Source organism: Neophocaena asiaeorientalis, unplaced genomic scaffold (genome assembly GCF_003031525.2).
Source record: "Neophocaena asiaeorientalis asiaeorientalis breed wild unplaced genomic scaffold, Neophocaena_asiaeorientalis_V1.1 scaffold391, whole genome shotgun sequence".
Taxonomy (NCBI): Eukaryota; Metazoa; Chordata; class Mammalia; order Artiodactyla; family Phocoenidae; genus Neophocaena; species Neophocaena asiaeorientalis.
In genome coordinates this window covers 748989-756061 of record NW_020174056.1, presented here as the reverse complement: position 1 = coordinate 756061, position 7073 = coordinate 748989, and the positions used below count along the sequence as shown (strand labels likewise).

The 7073-nt window shown below is 40.0% G+C and overlaps 1 protein-coding gene across 1 annotated transcript in view; it reads left to right on the top strand.

Annotated features, from left to right (window-relative positions):
• The first annotated feature begins 362 nt into the window (after positions 1 to 362).
• The window catches only part of UNC13C (unc-13 homolog C), a 580525-nt gene continuing 573814 nt past the window's right edge, over positions 363 to 7073 (top strand). The window contains exons 1-2 of the mRNA XM_024754347.1: positions 363 to 457; positions 1964 to 2035. The gene's annotated coding sequence lies outside the window, so the exon portion shown is untranslated. The remainder of the gene's footprint in view (positions 458 to 1963; positions 2036 to 7073) is intronic.

Sequence of the window (7073 nt, the reverse complement as noted above, 5' to 3'; positions counted from 1 at the left end):
GTGCGTATATGTTGGTGAGGTCTTTCAATTTCTTCAACATATTGTCTTTTTGCTCCCTTAACAGAGTCCAGTTTTATTCAGCTGGATTATGTTATGACTTTTCCCTAGTTATCGGTCTGGAGGTCCATGGGAGTATTTTTGGTAGATCTTGATGGAGAGTGCACAGATTTTCTCGCAAGTCTTTAAGCAAGGGTGGAGCACTAGCCACTAACGGGGAAGAGGCCACTTTTGCAGTCTCAGAGGATCCAGGGGAATCTGAGGATTAAAAAGTTTCAAGTGAATCAACCCAGATGTCCCCAGCAAATGAGTCATAGTCCCATTTTTTCCCAATTAAGGCCCCAACCTTGGCACAGCCAGCTTGCCTAAATTGAGAATTAAACATTCTCTGGATCTCTGCCACTCTTATGATTAATTCCTGGGTCTGATGCTCAGCTTTTTTCTGCATCTGCTGCAGGAGGTGAGAATTTCTTTATCTGGTGACATGGATGTCTGCTGTCTTTACATTTAGCCTTAAATTGTTGACTTATCACTCTAAGCCTTTCAATGTCTTTCTCTACTGCATTAAGAGGCCCCAGCCACAACTATTCTATTTCACAGTGCTGATCACTTCCTCTCCTCAACCTCTAAAATACTTTAAGATGTTGTACATACAAGTTCATCTCCTTCTCTGGTATCACACCCTAGTCTACCACTAGTGAATATTTTAACAACTGTCCTGCTGCACGGTACACCATTGGCTATCAGTTTTCTACCTGGCATCAGTGACTGGGCCCTCATTGCCAGTCCAACAGAGAGGATTCAGGTAAAATATCTTATTTTAGAGTTACTTCCTCCATACTCCCTTCATACCAACTTTTTTGGGGTGGGGGGGCTCTCACTGTTGTGGCCTCTCCCGTTGCGGAGCACAGGCTCCGGACGCGCAGGCTCAGCGGCCGTGGCTCACGGGCCCAGCCGCTCCGCGGCATGTGGGATCTTCCCGGACCGGGGCACGAACCCGTGTCCCCTGCATCGGCAGGCGGACTCTCAACCACTGCGCCACCAGGGAAGACCCATACCAACTTTTTAAAGTCAGGTTTCCTGGGAAACAGACTATGAAACAGAGATATATGTGCAGAGCTTCTTTTGGGTGAAGCTGAGCCACAATGCATTTGCAACAGAGGCCTCAGCCAATCCTACAGGAACTTCTGATCCTAGGATGGCCTCTGTGTTAAAGCAAGAGGGCTAGGCATTTGGGTGCCCATGTCAATTAGTCATTGCATGTGGGCTGACCCAGAGGAGGGGCAATAACCCCTTGGCCTCTGCCATTCTCGGAGAGTGACTCAGCTACGTGCCTTTGGCATTTGGGCGAATGAGTGACTTTGTCCTGGAGAGGGTGTTTGTGTGGCATACCACAGCTCTGCCATACCTTTCCTTTAATCCTGAGGGTAGACTTGGATGGGAGGTTGGAATGCAAATATTATAGTCGAGATTACTTTGATTTTAATATCAAGGACATACAGAAAGGGTATGTGCTCTGGGAAACCCCTTCTGTGTTCTTCTTTTTTCTATGACACAGCAGTTTACTCAGAAGGCTTTCTCACTACTAATTTTTTAAAATTTATATTTAGATTATATTTTTAAATGTATTAAAAATTAGCAGATTGTGGTTCCTTGTTGTCAGAGATCATCTCTCTAATTTCCTACATCATTGCTCTGAGTCTCTTCTTTCTAGCTGTCATCAAGTCCTAAGGAAAGGGTCTGGGCTGAGTCAAGGGGCCAGGTAAACACAGGTACAACCAGAGACTGAATCTTAGTGTAATTTTATGGGAGGGAGGAAAGGCTTACCTTCATTTGTGAACAGGGGTTTTTGAAAACTTGAATTTCGATAGACATTATATATTGTACGTCTGTGGTTATTTGAGATATAAAAATTTTTGTATTGCCTTCTTAATTTCTTCCTATTTTCTTATCTCAATTATACCAGCATCTAGACTTGTCATAGATCAAGTTAACAACTGCTTCTCTGGTGATTACTTATTCCCAGATGTTCTTTGAAGTAAGAGCTGGCCAATGCTAATCATGTTTTCGTTTTAAACTGAAGAGAATTTCCATGTATAATTTAGTATTCCATAATAAAAAATATAAGAAATTTTTAAAGAAGTGAACTTGTTATGTTGAATTCTTTATTGGGGGCATGTATTGCTTATTATATAGAATGTGCTCTATTTTTGCTGGAGAAGTTAAAAGATGTCTTGCTATTAGGCAGTTTGAAATAATTTGTTTATAGATTTACTTCAAATATACCCTGTGATAGAGGAAAAGGATGAAATTGCCCCTCTTTTTAATGAAACACGAATTTTAATTTATAATCGCCACACCCATTTTGCTTACATGCTCTGAAGCATAGGTAATTGACTTTCACCCAAAAGTTAGAATCGAATGAAGTTCCATTGAATGAGGAGAATTGCACTGAATCTAATACTCTCAAAGGGGAAGGGAGGGAGGATGCTAATTATGTAAGCATCTAAGTTTTGCTCTGTTGGCAGGCTGTATGACATTCATTAGAATTTAAAATTCTCACTTTTACTACAGAATAAGGACACATCTAGAGTTATGTACAGTCAGCGAGGTGAGAAGAACAGCTAGGAAGTCATATCAGTAGTTAAGTGTAAAAGTCTGTGGTGAGGATTAAGTGAATATATGTTCTTTAATATATACTTTTTTTAACACCTTTATTGGAGTATAATTGCTTTACAGTGGTGTGTTAGTTTCTGCTGTATAACAAAGTGAATCAGCTATACATATACATATATCCCCATATCTCCTCTCTCTTGCGTCTCCCTCCCACCCTCCCTATCCCACCCCTCCAGGTGGTCACAAAGCACCGAGCTGATCTCCCTGTGCTATGCGGCTGCTTCCCCACTAGCTGTCTATTTTACATTTGGGAGTATATATAAGTCCATGCCGCTCTCTCACTTTGTCCCAGCTTACCCTTCTTTAATATATTCTTTAGAGTACAGTGTTCTTTAGAGTACAGTGAGGGCAAATTTTAGTACCTCCATAAAAATGTTTAATTTTTTGTGGATTTTTATTTTATAAAGAAAGGCAAAGACCTCAAATGAACATGGATGAGGGCCTGAACTCAGGCAGTAGCTCCTGGAATGGAAAGGAGGTGTGGATAATGAGAGAAATAGTCAAATTTAGGACCAGAAGATTTAGAACCAGTTAGAAGTTTGGGGCAAATAAATAGAGGAAGCAAAGGTGAACCTGGAGTTCTAGTCTGTACACCTAAGAGAATGTTGGTTTTGCTAATTAGTACTGTACAAGAAATTTAGAGAACTTTGTAGTTTATGGATGAAGACGAATTTGAATATGTTGACTATTGAATTTAAATATTGAATTTGAGATGTTAATAGTCATTCAGACCAAACTGATCAACCAACAAACAGGAATTAATGCAGAGAACAGAAGCTAGATGCAGACATACTAATTTGGTAGTTAGAAGAGAGGGGAATAAAAGAAGTCTGAAAAGAGGAAGAGAGACCAGCGAAGGACCTTGTTAGGGCCTCTTTGTAAAGAAGAACACACACTTATTTATGCTAGTGTCTCACAATCCCTTAGACAAAACTCATAATGGCCCCAGACACAGGCCTAAAGAGCAGTCAGAAACACAGGATCTGCTCCTTCTGTGGCCCTGTGGTCTCTTATTTCTGCTTTTGATGACCTGTCTGCATGCTTTTTTTTGTTGTCGTTCTGAAAGTATGTTTTCACTGCTCAGTTTTTCCAAAGATCAAAGGTTGATTGGTCAGGTCACAACGTTATATCACTTCCTTGTTGAAATGCCTGAAAAGATCTGACAAAATCTCCATGTTCCAACTCCCAGTTCCCAAGATAGAAAAGCTAATTGGCCCAGTTTCCATCATGTAACCACTGTGGTCAAAATAACTGTATCCAGAGAGAGGCTGTATTGTCATGGAGGTGGAAAGAAAGGCTGAATGGTTACTGGTTTCAGATGCAGCAGAGAGGTTAGGGAAGATTAAGGTTTTGTACCAATATGCCCAGTTAAAGAGAAATTTTAATAGAGTTCTGGGGCCGGAACTGGACAGCAAGAGGTTGAAGATGACCGACTCATGAGGGAGTAAACAGCAGGACTCCTGTGAGGTAGAAGAAAGGTACAGTAGCCTGAGGAGGTAACAACATTGAAGGAAAGCCGAAGGCTGCCTTTTGTTTTCTATTTACAATAGGGTAGAATATAAACATGCTTATTGCTTGGGTTGGATAGACCCAGTAGAGAGAAAGAGGTTTAAGATACAAGCAAGGGAATGGACTTGAGGGTATGGGGAGGGGGAAGGGTAAGCTGTGACGAAGTGAGAGAGTGGCATGGACATATATACACTACCAAACATAAAATAGATAGCTAGTGGGAAGCAGCCGCATAGCACAGGGAGATCAGCTCGGTGCTTTGTGACCACCTAGAGGGGTGGGATAGGGAGGGTGGGAGGGAGGGAGACGCAAGAGGGAAGAGATATGGGAACATTTGTATATGTATAACGGATTCACTTTGTTATAAAGCGGAAACTAACACACCATTGTAAAGCAGTTATACTCCAGTAAAGATGTAAAAAAAAAAATACAAGCAAGGGAAGAGAAGTTGCTGGAGCATGATTCTAGAGGTGGTGAGAGATGATTCAATCAAGAGCACAGGAGGAGATACGACTTTTGGAAGGAAGACATCCTTGTATCATAGGATGTTCAGTGAACATTCAGCGCTGAAATAAATCTCTCTCTGAATACTTATCGTAGTTGTTCCAACTGGGTGACGTTAAATCTCTGGATAACTTAGATCTGTTCTCAGTCACGGAGGCATTTCTGTGTCAGCTAGATTTCCAAGCAGGTATGAGAATTGAAGTCTGGCCTTTGTGATGAGACTGGATGTCAAAAGGACCTTTTATTCCCTAAACAGGATGTCTTTCTGTTTAGACTTTTATGTCTTTGAGTGCACAGCCCAACTGATTTTTCAGTACTGCATGGTCTAATTGGGGCAACCAGAAAAGTCCTAATTTTCATACCAAGTTCTATTAAACCGGTTTCCACCTTTCCAGGAAATTGATTCTCAAGTGCTACTTCCATTATCAAAGTACATGCTATATTTTAATTTATTTATATAATTTTTTACTGGAATGAGATTTATAAACAGTAAAATACATAGATTTCAAGTTTATAACGTAGAGAATTTAAAAAAATGAACACACCTACTCTTCCAATTAAGATAGAGAGCATTTGTATCACCCCCAAAAGTTTTCTCATGTCTCTTTGAAGTCAATCCCCACCCTTCATAGGCAACAAATTTTCAGTTTCTGTTGTCATAGATTAGTCTTGCTTTGACCTTAATATAAAAGGAATTGGAGAGTATTTACTCTTTTCTGTCTGGCTTCTTTGCTCAGCACGTTTTGAGATTCACGTGTAATAGTGTTTCATTCTGATTTTATTGCCGATTAGTGCTCCACTATTTTATTGTATTTTTAAAATTTTTATTTACTTATTTATCGGCTATGTTGGGTCTTCATCGCTGTGCGTGGGCTTTCTCTAGTTGCAGCGAGCGGGGTCTCCTCTTGGTTGCGGTGCATGGGCTTCTTATTGCGGTGGCTTCTCTTGTTGCAGAGCATGGGCTCTAGGCATGTGGGCTTCAATAGTTGTGGCTCGCGGGCTCTAGAGCGCAGGCTCAGTAGTTGTGACGTATGGGCTTAGTTGCTCCGTGGCATGTAGCATCTTCCCGGACCAGGGCTCGAAGCCATGCCCCTGCACTGGCAGACAGATTCTTAACCACTGCACGACCAGGGAAGTCCCACTATTTTAAAATACTGTAATTTGTGTATCCTTTCTCCTCCTAATGGATATTTTCCCACCTTTTGGCTATTATTAATAAGGCTGCATAGAAATTCTTATACGTTTGTTTGAGAAAATATGTCTTAATTTCTCTTGGGTAAATACATAGGAATGCAGTTGCTGGGCCGTAGTGTAAGTGTAGGTTTAATTCTATAAGAAAACTGCTAAAGTTTTTAAAGTGGTTATATTCTTTAACATCGTCCTGTTTAATGCATAAAAATTCTAGTTGCTCTACATACTCTCCAGAATGTGGTATGTAACTCGGCTTTTAAAATTTTATCCATTTTCATCTGTATGAAATGGTATATCAGTTTGGTTTTTAATTTGCATTTCCTGATAATTAATGCTATAGAATACATTTCCATGCGCCTGCTGGTTAGTTAGAAATCAGTCTGAAATTGTCACTGACTACTAACCCATTGTATTGCTTTTAAGGATATGCTCTTGCTATTACAGTGAATTTTTTGGACAGATCGAAAACCATAAAAATGAGCAAAATAAGCTAGCAGCGCCTAATCATCTATGAAGAATACTTTGTGAACAGATTTTTATTGAGACACCCAAGGTGCAGAGCTCTTTAGATTTCATTAATTAGGCATGTGGACATCTGATCAGTGTACCAGTTTGCCAGCAATAATCATAATTTCTTGTTAGAGATATATTCAGTGTAATTTTAGCATAAGGCATATTTTTGGCTGAAATATTTTATGGTATAGGCAACTCTTGTAGAAATTCAATAATATCTTATAAATTTGAACCTTACTTTTTCAGAATGTGTGATAATTACTTCATCCAAGAGGGTATTAAATTTGTATTAAGAACAGGATAAATCCTCTCCCCTGACACCCTACTAACATTTAGGTCGAGTTCTGTTTATGGTTGAACAGATCAGTGACAGTTCATAAAATATTGGTACATTTCTTCATTACTTTTTTTTCCCATTGAAAATTAATTAAACGACTATTAAATATCAGGCACCCTGGTACATTCCATTAGGGAGGACAGATGCAGAAATGAGAGATTATATTACCTCATGCTATTGCTATAATACATGTAATGCAGTGTAGTACAGGTGTGTGTGTGGTTCAGAGAATGTATCTGTGGTGTCCAAGTGGGCTCGTGATACAGACAGAGGGACACATTAACTCCTGCCTGGGCCATCAGAGGACTTCTGCAAGGTGGTATTGACCTGGACCTAGAATCCAACT